Source organism: Mustela lutreola, chromosome 13 (genome assembly GCF_030435805.1).
Source record: "Mustela lutreola isolate mMusLut2 chromosome 13, mMusLut2.pri, whole genome shotgun sequence".
Taxonomy (NCBI): Eukaryota; Metazoa; Chordata; class Mammalia; order Carnivora; family Mustelidae; genus Mustela; species Mustela lutreola.
The window spans coordinates 32,595,081-32,609,587 of NC_081302.1; the positions used below are offsets into that span (position 1 = coordinate 32,595,081).

At 38.6% G+C, this 14,507-nt stretch overlaps 1 pseudogene; it reads right to left on the reverse strand.

Moving 5' to 3' along the window:
• LOC131813597 (glutaredoxin-1-like) overlaps positions 1 to 12,835 on the reverse strand; it is a 95,545-nt pseudogene extending 82,710 nt beyond the window's left edge.
• Between the last annotated feature and the right edge of the window lie 1,672 nt (positions 12,836 to 14,507).

The following is a 14,507-nucleotide window of genomic DNA, read 5'->3' on the forward strand; positions in this document are numbered from 1 at the left end:
CCAGTCAGAATGGCTAAAATCAACAAGTCAGGAAATGACAGATGCTGGCGAGGATGCGGAGAAAGGGGAAACCTCCTACACTGTTGGTGGGAATGCAAGCTGGTGCAGCCACTCTGGAAAACAGCATGGAGGTTCCTCAAAATGTTGAAAATAGAACTGCCCTATGACCCAGCAATTGCACTATTGGGTATTTACCCTAAAGATACAAATGTAGTGATCCAAAGGGGCACATGCACCCGAATGTTTATAGCAGCAATGTCCACAATAGCCAAACTATGGAAAGAACCTAGATGTCCATCAACAGATGAATGGATCAAGAAGATGTGGTATATATACACAATGGAATACTATGCAGCCATCAAAAGAAATGAAATCTTGCCATTTGCAACAACATGGATGGAACTAGAGCGTATCATGCTTAGCGAAATAAGTCAAGCAGAGAAAGACAACTATCATATGATCTCCCTGATATGAGGAAGTGGTGATGCAACATGGAGGCTTAAGTGAGTAGAAGAATAAATGAAAGAAGATGGGATTGGGAGGGAGACAAACCATAAGTGACTCTTAATCTCACAAAACAAACTGAGGGTTGCGGGGGGGAGGGGGTTTGGGAGAAGGGGGTGGGATTATGGACATTGGGGAGGATATGTGATTTGGTGAGTGCTGTGAAGTGTGTAAACCTGGTGATTCACAGACCTGTACCCCTGGGGATAAAAATATATGTTTATAAAAAATAAAAAATTTAAAAAAAAAAATTAAAAAAAAAATACTTGACTTAGGAATCCTGGGGGAAAAGCTATGAATTCTATGTGTTGCTTCAACCTAGCTTCTGGAGTTCCACAGCTCTCATTGAGAGGTGAACTTTCTCTTGGCTAGATGTTCTTGCTAATTTCTGGGAGAGAGGCTTGTGCTGTGATTCTCAAATGTTTGCCTAAGGTGGAATTGCACTGCCCTTGCCAGAGGCTGGACTAAGTAATCTGCTCCGGTTCACTCTCAGAGCTTTTGTTTCCTGAACGCTTTCTATACAGCTTTGGAGGATGGTAATGAAGATGGCGGCCTCCCAATGTCCAGTCTGTAGGATCTGAGAGCTCCAGGCCCCATTCCTCTGTGCACCCTCAGAGAAAAGCAGTCAGTCACTCCTGACTCCCTGGTTTCTGGCCATGCTCTGAACTCATCCAGCCTGTGACAAAGTGTTTCTACCTCTGGCACATGGCCCCCTTTGGAGTCTCCAAATCCAGCAGATCCCTGCAGCTGTTCCCACCCTGCTCCTCCCAAAGGAGGAAGGAGTGGGTCTCTCCTGATCTGCTACTTGCAGGGTCCCTGTTCAAAGATCAGTGGCCTGCCTGTGTTTTGTATCATGGTTTAAGGTTATTCCGAGCTGAGAGCCCACTTCTTAGCTCCATCTCTGCAGCCAGCTTCCCCACTACAACACCTGGGAGCTCTGCCACCCTCAGACATTCCTGGTCTTTATGTGACCCTGGGGATGCTGAGATCACACTGTCCCCATGAGGGCTCCCCCCTCCTCCCCTGCTTAGCCTCTGGTGTAAAGTCCCTCAGTGGAGCAGACTTATAAAAGCTCTGATTTAGGCTCCTCTAATCTAATGCTTGCCAGAAGCCAGCCCCTCCCCCTAGGGTCTATTTTCCTACAGCCTCAGAGTCAATTCTCCACATGTCCTACCTTCCAGAAAGTGGTCAATTTTCTGATCCTAGAATTGCTGCTCTTCTTCTCTTCTCTCTCCTCTTGAGTTTGTAGGTGTTCAAAATGGTTTGATAATTATCTAGCTGAACTTCTGGAGTCTGATGATATTTCAGCCTCCTATTTCTCCAACATCTTGCTCCTCCCCAAATTTCTGCAGTTACAATTCTTAAAGCATTTTTATTCTATCATAGTTGTTCTTATTAAGTCTTTTTTAACAGTCTTTAAAAAATATATGTGCAGTCATAATTTTATATATAATATAAATCTAAAACATAATACTAGGAAAAGTGTTTTTAAGAGTTCTTTAAAACTATATGTGCCAAGTCATAATTTCATATATAATATAAATTTGTATAAAATGCTAGAAAAATAAAAGAGGTTGTTTTTGTGGATGCTAAGTATTTAGTGAGTTTTGTTTTGTGGGTGCTAAGTATTTAGCGAGGAATGTGAGCATGAATTCTGGAACCAGACATTTAAACCTCAATTCCAAACTTTGACACTATTAGTGATGTGATCTAGATCTCTGTGCATCAGTGTCTGTTGATAAACTATTGATGATCAATGGCAAGGAATTTGCCATCCTGGGTGACTTGAAACATCTTCTGAAAACCTCTTTAAACTCATGAGAAAGAGGGGACCTTTCCAAGTAGAAAAGGTATTAAAGTTATACCAGTTTCACAAAGTGAATAAGGGAAGGGCTCTTTTTCATCTCCTTGGAAGAGTTATATTTGGAGTTGCCTCAGCATGTTCCTTGGGTTTGGTTAGAACTATTTTTGGTACAAATCTTCAAGACTTGATGCTTGCTTTAAGGGGAAAAATATTGAATTTACTAAGTCAGTTTGTTTCAAAAACACTACAGGTATAAAGTGTCTGAACAATCCCTACTTTGAACACCTATTGAGAAGCCTTATTTTCTAAAATTAGCAACTTTGCTCTTTGAACTTTAGTCCCACTGTATGGTGAGTCCATTTTCTCCTGCTTTCAAGATCTTCTTGTTGTCTTTAGATATCAATATCTTGATTATTTATCTAGATGTGGATCACTTTGTGTATATTCTACTGGAGCAAGTTGAATTTTTGGATGTGCAGATTAATGTTTATCATATTTAGAGAGTTTTCAGTGATTTTATTTGAAACAATTTTTTGTATTCTCCTTTTTCTGTTATATTCATATTTTAGATGTTGCTTATCTTTATGATGTTTCAAAGTTTTCCATGTTTTTGTTCATCTTTTCTTACTATATTTTTCTTTCTCTATATTGGATAATCTCTAGAAATTTTTTTTCCCCCCTTCAAGTTCTCAGATTCTTCTGCTGGTCAAACCTACTTCTGAGTCCACTTTAGTAAATTAATGTTTCACTTCAGTTATTGTACATATTAACTCTAGAATGTCCTTTTTTGAGGGTATTTTCTGTATGTTTATTATTCTGTATTTGAATCCTAATTTTTTTCTTTTCCTTCTTCTCTTTTCCTCCTTTTCTTTTTTTCTTTTCCATTTCTTTCCCCTTTTTCTTTCCCCTTTCCTTTTTCTTTTCTTTCCCTTCTTTTCCTCTTTCTCTTGAGTGATTTCCCTTGTTCTTCGTACAACTTGTAGTTGTTCACTTGAAATCTTTGCTAAGCCCAACATACAGATTCCTCAATAGTATTAACATATTGCCTGATTGTCTTATGTATAGATCACACCTTCTGTTTTTTGCATGTCTCTTTTTTTTTCATAACTAGACATTTTATACAATGTTTGTAGTTTCTGGGACTTATTGTTGCTTGGTTCTATTTGTTTAGCACATTGCTTGGATTAATTTTGTGAAGTCCATTTCTCAAGTGTGCAATCTTTTATGTCTAGAATTTTGCCTAGAATTATGCCTAGAATTTTTATAGAATTATGCCTAATTTTATAGAATTATGCCTAGAATTTTTATCTCTTATAGTTTACTAGAACTAGAAGTTGCTCCTGGGTCAGTGTAGGTTAGTTTTCAGTCAGTGATGGATTAAGGACTGTGAGTAAGCCTTCTGAGCCAGTAAGAATCCACCCATTTTTGTGATCTCTGTCTGTCAAATAAATAAATAAAAATCTTTTGAAAAAAATGTAACTAAAAGTTATATTTGGAAAAAATTATAATAAACTACAAAGCTTTATTAAAAAAAAAAAAAAAGAATCCACCCATTTCAGGAAGATTTCAAATCTGCACTGCTTTTAGCCAGGGATTAACAGTTCAATTGCTTCAGAGTGGATGTACCCTAGTTTATATGTACAGCCTTTCAGACTAGTAGGGATAAATGTGATCCTTTCAGGGTCTTTTTTGGCTGTCTTTTTTCCCTTATGCCCTTCCTTGTGAAATTTCTGATGGGTCTACTATTTGTTCGATGCTACCAGTATCTAATTGCTTCTGTAATTGTATATTATTAAGACTCTATTGGACAGAGTAAGCTTGTATGAAGGAGTTCCTGTATTCTCTGTTCCAGATTAAGTCAGCCCCCCAAGGCAGTGCTATGGAACTGCCAGGCCTCAAATCTTGCTCCCCATCCTCCTTCCCCCAAAAAGAAATTTTGTTTACAGTGCTGGGAAGGGGAATAGAATAGGGTCTGCTTCTCCCAGAGTGATTTTTATTTTTATTTATTTTTTATTGTTTATTATTATTATTTTTTTGCCCTAAGAGGGAGCTTGGGAAAATGGTAGTCTCCTTTTTTTTTAAGTTATCCTAACTGACCTGGAACTTATGTCCTATGAACAGATGCTGGGTTTGGGGGATAAGGCAGAGGCAATGGAAGACCCAAGTCTTGTTGTCCTGGTGTGCCATTGTCTGACCAGGATAGAGCCTTTGGCCTATAAGTGAAGTAGAGTAGGCGGGAGACCCTATCTCCTTGGCTGTACCCTCTAGGTATGCATCTTCTGAAACCTAGATCTTAGGTTTGGCTTTGAGGGAACTCTTTCAGAGTGAAACCATTGCCTTCTAATTGGGAGAGAGGGTGGGAGAGGAGAAGGGAAAAGGGAGCCAGTCTCTTCTTGGCCTGCCCAACCAGAATAAACCTTTTGGAAAGTTGAGTAGGAAGTGGGGTATGGGTGATGGGAGCATTTCCCAACCTAAATGCCACAGATTAGCACTACTTGTGCTAACACTCTGTAAACTTACTTAAATAAATGCTTCTCAATTAATTACTTAATCTAAGGTCAATTTCCAGAGATTTTTAAATACTTGTAGTTTGGTAATTTTTATCAGTTTAATGATTATTTTGCTGAAGAGTCTGCAAGCTCACACAGCCTATGTCTCCTCTCCTTTGTGTAATTTTCTCCACCTTATGCTTGATCCCAAGGCTGGGAATTGAGACTTCATTTCTAACCTCTCTTCTTGAATCAGCTTGCCTCTTCCCTTACCAAACTGCATCCCCAAACCTGAAGAGTTACTGTAGCCTCTTCTCCCATGAGCTGTCCCTTATGATGAAGTCATAAAGCTTTTAGAATTAAAAACCAAACCCTTTAAAAACCCAAAATGATAATTTAAAAAAACAAAACCCTTCTTACAATAAATTTGTTTTTCAAGGTGACTTCCTTAACCTGAACTTAGAAAGTCCAAATCGACATACTCTTGGCAAGGATGTTTTTGCTCTCATCCAGTGTATAACCTTCTTATGACGCAATGAAGTACTTTCCTGTAACAAATCAGGAATCACAGGACATCACAACTTAAGGGAAATTAAGAATTTAAATTATTAGACAGCATAATAGCTGATAACTGCTTAGATATAAGGCAGATTAATTTTAGCTGATGGGGAGTGAAAGAATTTTGAAATGAACTGTAACAGAAGGGAATAGATGACTCATTTTTGATGCTCCAGATCTATAAAAAGCACAGCTCCTGACTCAGCTGGCTGGGCATCAACAAATTGGTGACTAAGAAGCAATCACTAGTGGAGGCTGGTGATGCAGATTGACTAAAAGAAGGAAGGCTGACCCATGTCATGAAATGACAGATCATCTGCTTTTAACACCACTGTTTTTACTAGCAACCCTAGCATTTTCCCAGCCACCTAAAGCTGCAAGTCACTTAAATGTTTTTATTATAAAATATTTTAAAGGATGCTAAAACTATATATTCAGTAAAAAGCATACTTAAACTTAACACATTCAAACATACACCATTTTTAATAAAAATATTACCAGTAGGGTTTTTTTTTTAATGATTTTATTTGTTTATTTGAGAGAGATATATATATATAGAGAGAGAGAGAGAGAGAGAGACTTTCCAGGGTGGGAGGAGCAGAGCAAGAGGGAGAGAGTCTCAAACAGACTCCCTGCTGGGCACAGAGCTGCATCCAGGGCTCTATCCAAGGACCCTGAGATCACGACCTGAGCAGAAATTGAGTTGGCTGCTTAACTGACTGCTCCACCCAGGTGTCCCTATTAGTTCTGCATATGTTTTTGGGCTACTCCCACAATTAAAGAAATTCCCAAATTTTATTTTTGTTATTCATTTCCCTTTTAGAATTTCTCATGTTTAAGTTGTACAAAAATGGAAACTTCTTACATCTGGTGTCTCTAGGATTTAAAAATAAAATTTAGTTAAAATTTTATAATTTTCATCCATGGTGTAGGTAGCTGTACTTCATTTATTTTTTTAAAACTTATTTTAGAGTTTTGAGCTAAAATGCACATAATATGAAAATCATTTGTTAAAAATGTATAATTTACTCATTAGTAAATTCCCAAATTTGTGCAACCAGCAGCAATATCTAATTCCAGAATGGTTTTATCACCACCAAAAGAAACTCCTGCCTGTTAACAATCAGTAATTTTTTCCTTCTCGCAGCTCCTGGCAACCAACTATATTTTTGGATTTTCCTGTTTGAAACATTTCCAGCTGTGTCTGGCTTGTTTTACTTAACCATGATGTGGTTTTGTTTGTTTGTTTGTTTTTGTTTTTTAACTGAAGGAAAGCTCTTTTGTTTGTTTTTTCTTATAATCTCCTGGTGCTCTTTATGACAAGTGCACTCCTTAATCCCCATCACCAATTTCACCCATCCTCCCATCGACTTCCCCTCTGATAACCGTCAGTGTGTTCTCTACAGTTAAGAATCTGCTTCTTGATTTGTCTCTCTCTTTCCCTTTGCTTGCTTGTTTTGTTTCTCAGTTTCCACATGTAAGTGAAATCATATGGTGTTTGTCTTTCCCTGGCTGATTTATTTCACTTAGTGTTATACTCTTTAGTTTGATCTATGTCCTTGTGAGTAGCAAGATTTCTTTATTTTTATGGCTGAATAATATTCCATTGTCTGTATATACCACCTCTTTATCCATTCATCAATCAATGGACATTTGCACTGCTTCTGTAACTTGGCTATTGTAAACAATGCTAAAACCATAGTGTATGGGGGTGCCCGGGTGGCTCAGTGGGTTAAAGCCTCTGCCTTTGGCTCAGGTCATGATCCCAGGGTCCTAGGATCGAGCCCTGCATCAGGCTTTCTGCTCAGCAGGGAGTCTGCTTCTTCCTCTCTCTCTCTGCCTACTTGTGATCTCTGTCTGTCAAATAAATAAATCTTTTAAAAAAAAATAGGGTAGGGGTGCATGTACTCCTTTGAATTAGCATTCTTGTGTTCTTTGGGTAATTATCTAATAGTGTGATTGCTGATTCCTAAGGTTTTTTTAAATTTTTTTCTAAGGTTTTCTTTAACTTCTTAAGGAACCTCCATACTGTGTTCCACAGCAGCTATACCAATTTGCATTCCCACCAACAGTGCAAGAGGATTCCTTTTTCTCCACGTCCTCACCAATACTTATTGTTTCTTGTGTTATTGACTTTGGCCATTCTGACAAATGTGACGTGATATCTGATTGTAGTTTTGATATGCATTTTCCTGATAACAGATCATAAGGATCTTTTCATGTATCTGTTGGCCATCTGGATGTTGTCTTTGAAAAAATCTCTGTTCATGACTGCTGCCTATATTTTTTTTTAAAGATTTTATTGATTTATTTGACAGACAGAGATCACAAGTAGGCAGAGAGGCAGGCAGAAAGAGAGAGGGGGGAAGCACGCTTCCTGCTGAGCAGAGAGCCTGATGTGGGGCTCGATCCCAGAACCCTGGGATCACGACCTGAGCCAAAGGCAGAGGCTTTAACCCAGTGAGCCACCCAGGTGCCCCGACTTCTGCCTATTTTTAATTGGACTATTTGTTTTTGTGTGCTGAGATTTTAATTTCTTTCTATATTTTGCATACTAACCCTTTATCAGATATGTCATTTGCAAATATCTCCTCCCATTCCATAGTTTATCTTTTAGATTTTTTCAGTTATTTCCCTTGCTATGCAGAAGCTTTTTATTTTGATGTAGTCCCAATATTTTACTTTTGTTTCCATTTCTCAGAGGAACTATCTAGAAAAAAGTTGCTATGGCCACTGACTGCCTGTGCTCTCTTTTAGGATTTTTATGGTTTCAGGTATTACATTTAGGTCTTTTATCCATTCAAATTTATTCTTATGTGTGGCATAAGAAAGTGGTACAGTTTCATTTCTTACATGTTGCTGCTCCATTTCCCCAATACTATAGGTTGAGGAGATTGTCCTTTTGCCATTGGATATTCTTTCCCACTTTGTCAAAGATTAATTGACCAAATAATTATAGATTTATTTCTGGAATTTCTATTCTGTTCTGTGGATCTATGTGTCTGTTTTTGTGCCACTACCATACTGTTTTGATTACTTTAGCTTTGGTAATATAACTTGAACTCTGGAATTGTGATGCCTCCAGCTTTGCTTTTCTTTTTCAAGATGCTTTGGCTTTGGCTTTTCAGGGTCCTTAGTGGTTCCATACAAATTTTAGGATTGTATGTTCTAGTTTTACAAAAAATGATGTTGGGATTTTGATGGATATTGATTAAATATATGCATTGCTTTGGGTAGTATAAACATTTTAACAATATTCTTCTAATCCATGAACATGGAATGTCTTTCCATTTCTTTGTCTCATCTTCAGTTTCTTTAACAGTGTTTTATGGCTTTCAGACTACAAGTCTTTCATCTATATCTAGGTTTATTCCTGGGTATCTTACTACTTCAGGTATAGTTGTAAGTGGGATTATTAACTTCTCTTTCTGTTACTTCATTATTCATGTATAGAAATGCAACACATTTCTATGTGTTAATTTTCTCTCCTGGGACTGTATTTATCAGTTCTAGTATTGTTTTTTTGTTTTTGTTTTTGTTTTTTTGGTGGAGTCTTTCAGGTTTTTTTATATAGAGCATTATGTCATCTATGAATAGTGAGTGTTTTACTTCCACCTTACCAGTATAGATGCATTTTATTTCTTTTTTGTTGTCTGAATGCTTCAGCCAGGACTTCCAGTACTATGTTGAATAAAAGTAGTGAGAATGGACATCCTTGTCTTGTTCCCAACCTTAGGGGAAAACCTCTGTTTTTCCCCATTGAGAATGATGTTAGTTGTGGGTTTTTCATATATGGTCTTTATTACGTTGAGGTATATTCCCTCTAAACCTACTTTGTTGAGGGTTCTTTGTCATGAATAAATGTTATGTTTTGTCAGATGCTTTTTTGCATCTATTGAAATGATCATATGATTCTTATCCTTTCTCTTATTAATGTGATGTATCATATTGATTTTTTGAATATTGAACCGCCCTTGCAAACCAGGAATAAATCCTACTTGATTGTGGTGAATGAATTCTTAATGTATTGTTCAACTTGGTTTACTGGTGTTTTGTTGAGGATTTTTTTATCTGTGTTCCTCAGAGACACTGGCCTATAGTTCTCTCTTTATGTGGTATCTTTATCTGGTTTTGGTATCAGGGTAATGCTAGCCTCATAGAAGAAATTTGGAAGTTTTCCTTCTATTCCTATTTTTTTTAATAGTTTGAGAAGAATAGTTAATAATTTTTTTGTTTCGTAGAATTCACCTCTGAAGTCATCTGGTCCTAGACTTTTTTGTTGGGAGTTTTTTGATTACAGATTCATTTTTTTGCAGTTATTGATCTTTTCACATTTTCTGCTTCTTCCTCTATCACTTGGTAGCTTATATGTTTCTAGGAATTTATCCATTTCTTCCAGGTTTACCAATTTATTGGCATATGGTTATTAATAATATTCTATTAAAATTGTTTGTATTTCTGTGATATTGGTTGTTATTTCTCCTCATTTGTGATTTTGAGTCCTTTTTCTTTTTCTTTTTTTTTTCCCCCGTTGGTAAATCTGGCTAGAAGTTGATCGATTTTATTGATTTCTTTTTCAAAGAAACAGTTCCTTGTTTCATCAATTTGGTTTTTTTTGTGTGTGTGTGTGTATAATTTTAGTTTCTAGGTCATTTATTTCTGTTCCATTCTTTATTTCCTACCTCAGCTGTTTTTAGGTTTTATATGTTCTTTTTCTAGCTTCTTTTAAGTGAAAGATTAGGTTGTTTGAGATTTTTTTTTCTTCTTCAGCTAGGCCTATATTGCTGTATAATTCCCTCTCAGAACCTCTTTTGCCATGTCCCAAAGATTTTGAACCATTGTTTTCATTTTCATTTGTTTCCATATACTTTATTTCTTCTTTGATTTCCTGGTGACACATTCATTGTTTAGTAGCATGTTATTTAATCTCCATGTATTTGTACTCTTTCCAAATTATTTCTTGTGGTTGATTTATAGATTCATAGCATTGTGTCACAAAACATTCATGGTTTGACTTTGATCTTAAACTTGTTGAGGCTTGTTTTGTGGCCCAGGATTCTGCAGAATGTTCCACATGCACTTGAAAAGACTGTGTTTTCTGCTATCTTAGGATTTAATGTTCTGAATATATGTTAAATCTGTCTGGTCCAGTGTATCATTTAAAGCCATTGTTTCTTAATGATTTTTCTGTTTATATGATCTATCCATTGATATAAGTGGGTTTTAAAGTCCCTTACTATTATTATTATCATTTAGAAACTAATCTTTTTTCTTGATGATTTCATGTATTTGGGTATATAAATATTTATAATTGTTATATCTTGTTGGATTGTACCCTTTATTATTATACAGTGTCCTTCTTTGTCTTGTTAAAGTCTTTTTTTAAAGTTGTTTTGTCTGCTATAAGAAAGTTTTTTTGTCCTGCTATAAGTTGGAGTAGCAATACTTATATCTGTTTGCATGGTTAATGTTTCTCCATCTCCTCTCTTTAAAATCTGCAGGTGTATTTAGGTCTAAAATATGTCTCTTATAGGCAGGATATAGATGAGTGTTTTGGGGTTTTTTTTATCCACTCTGTCAACCTATGTCTTTTGATTGGAGCATTTAGTCCACTTGCATTTCAAGTAATAATTGGTATGTAATAGGATTTATTGACATTTTGTTATTTGTTTTGTGGTTATTATTTCTGAAGATTTTTCTCTGGTCCTTTCTTGTCTTTTTCATAGTTTGCTGGTTTTCTTTAGTGATATATTTGGATTTTTTTCTCTTTATTCTTTGCATATTTATTAATGGTATTTGATTTGTGCTTGTCATTAGGTTTGTCTATAACATCTTCTGCATATAACAGCTGTGTTAAGTTGAAGATCATTTAAGTTTGAATCCATTGTTTCAATACTTTCCTTCCCATGTTTTAGATATATGGTGTCATATATTAGGTTTTTTTATTTTGTAAGTTTCTTGATTGATTTTTTATTTATTTTCATTCATTTTGTTTTACAGAAATGTTAATTTTTATAGCTTTTGTGTTTCTACCTTCATACTGTCATTTCTAATATTTCCTTTCCACTCAAAGAATACCTCTTAATAATTTTTAGAGGGCTTGTTTTGTGGTCATGAACTCTTTTAGTTTTGTTTGGGAACGGTTCATCTCTCTTATTCTGATTATAGCCTTGCTGGATAGAGTTTTCTTGCTGCAGGTTTTTCCAGTTCATCATTTTGAATATAGCATGCTACTCCTTTCTGGCCTGGTAAGTTTCTGGTGAAAAATTTGCTGATACCCCTTTGGGACTTCCTTCGTATGTAACTGTCTTCCTTTGCCTTGTTTCTTTTAATATTTTTCTTTATCATTATATTTTACCATTTATAGCATGTCTTGATGTGGATCTGCTTTTGTTGATTTCTGTTGGGGGTTCTCTGTGCCTCCTGGATCTCAATATCTATTTCCTTCTCCAGATTAGGGAAGTTTTCAGCTATTATTTCTTCAAATACTTTCTCGCCCCCACCTTCTCTCTTTTTCCTCTGAGACTCCTATAATGTGAATGTTATTACATTTGAAGAAGTCGTTAAGTTCCCTAACTATATTCTTCTTTTGATTAGTTCTTTCCCCCTCTTCTTTTGTTCAGCTTGATTACTTTTCATTACTCCCTCTTCTAGGTCATTAATTTATTCCTTTGCTTTTTCAAGTCTGCTATTCATCCCATCAAACATGTTTCTCATGAGACCTGTTTCTGCTGTGTTACTCTTTATCTTTGTGTTAATGGTCTCACTGATGTCTTCCATTATTTTCACAAGTTCATTGAGGATCCTTATGACCATTGCTTTAAATTTTTCATCAGGCATGTTAATTATATCAGTTTAGGTTAGATCATAGCCTTGTCCATTTCTTTCATTTGGTACAAATTCCTCTGTCTTCTCATTTTGTCTAAGTCTCTTTGCCTGTTTCTCTGTGTTATGAAAGTCAGCTGTGTCTCCCGCTCTTGAAAGTATTGACCTTATAAAGATAATTTCCTATAGTGCCCTGCAATGTAGTGTCTCCCATTCCAAAGAGTATGGTACTTTTGGGAATATCTCTATTGTGTGCTCTATTGTGTGCTGCATTTGCTCTGCTGTTGTGTTCTGGCTACTTTATCCTTCAGACCAGTCATCTGCAGAGCCTCTCTTTGTCTGTTGTGGGCAGTGTTTGGTCCCTGGCCTGAATGTAGTGAGTTTCAACTAGTTGTAGTATGGTCTGCTTGTGAAATGAGACCTGTTGCCACCACCACCAGAACTGAGACTAGACAACTCCTGAGTCAGGGAAGTTTGGGCTGGTCTTCTGGGGGAGGGAGCCCCAAGGGGAGCTACCGGCTGGCCCGGACGCTCTCCTCGTGCCTGTCGGCCCGCAAAACCTACCGGAGCCCGACAACTGGTGCCCCGTGTGAGGACCCTCTCCTCGTTCTTCTCGCTGACGGGCCAATCGGTCTTCGGGTGAGTGTACCCCCATAAATTATGGGGCAGTCATCTTCCAAAAGTGACCCTGCCCTCAAATCCCTGCGTTTCCTTTTGAGAAGCCGCGGTCTTTCCCTCACCGATTCCCAAGCCCTTAAGACATGGGAGGCCTTTGTTAAGGTGGCTCCTTGGCTTCCAGAAGGTAACCTTTTTGATTGGGACACGTGGGATCATATTGAACAGCTAATCCATAAAGCCCACGTAAACAGGGGGGAGATACCCCCTTTGGGTACATATCCTACTCTGGCGGCACTAAAGAGTTGCTTTCCACCCAGACCCCCAAAGGGGCTTAAGGAGTCACCTTGCCCCCCGAAATCTTGCACCCCTCCCCCTTCCCAATCCGAGGCAACCAAACTCCCTTCTGGGACGCCCACTCCGACTATATCAGACAAGCCACAAGAGAAGTCTCCCACTCCCGCCTCAAACATTCCTGACGGCCCCTCCGCTAGACCCCAAAAACTCTATCCCCCTCTAAACCCTTTTGATGAAGCCCCTTGGCCCCCAGATCTCCAACCCAAACCTCGAAGTAAGAGCCCCCCTGTGAGACCCCCATCCACTAATGTTAACCCAGGGGGTAACCATCCAGCTCCATGGTACCCATGGGAGCCTGGGGACCTTAAGGAGCTTAAAAAGGCAGTGTTTTTGGACAGGCTTTAATGGTCTACTCCCCTTCGTCCTCCCCTTCCTGGGACCCATCTTAACCCTACTCCTCCTAGTTTCCTTTGGCCCCTGCATTATAAACAAGTTGGCCCAATTCGTGCAAAAGAGGATGGAAGCCATTCAATTAATGAATGTCCAAGTACATTATCAGAAATTGGCCGCCCATGATGAAGACACCTACTAATAGCGCCAACGACCTTTATTGGCCAATGACGGGTAAGACCCCGTGAAGACCAGGGCAACCTAAGACAGGCCTTAGAGGAAAGTTCCCCTTGTAGCTGCATGATATTCAATGACGGGTAAGACCAATGGGAGGGACAGAACAACCTAAGACAGAGGACATACCTTTGCTGTATGACCCTCAATGACGGGTAAGTCTGTTACCTCACCACTGGCAACCTAAGACAGAAGTCATGCCTACAAAAACAAAAGGGGGAAATGTTGGGCACAGCAAAGATGGCGCTGGCCTGCCTTCTCTTCCGGCTAGAAAAGGCGCCACCGTGGCAGTATTGGCGCCAACGTGGCAGTATTGGCGCCAACGTGGCAGTATTGGCGCCAACGTGGCGGTTTCGGTTCCGCATATCTCTGATATTTCCTCCTCTCGCCCAACACCCCCTACCCAGTTACTGACTACGTAACCAAACCCCATAGGCTCTCACCCCGCTGACCTCATTTCCCATCCCCTACCCAATATAAGCTGCAACCCCGCTCAATAAAGTGAGATCCTGCTTCGACAGATCCCCCGAGCCCGGTGTCTTCTGTGGGTGCGTTCCGGGTTCGCGACACTCGCCATCCCGCTCAGCCCCTAGGAGAGGCCTCCGGCTGGCCCGGGCGCCTCCTCCCCTCGGCGGGGAGCCCAACAGAGCTGTTGGTTGCAAGAACTCAAAAAACTTGGGCTCTCTGTCCAAGCCCATTGTTATGGCGATTCATATTCCCATGTGGGCTCCCCCTGTGTGGTAATCTGTCTCACCACATAGAGGGTTGAATAACATAGTGGGTTGAATGGT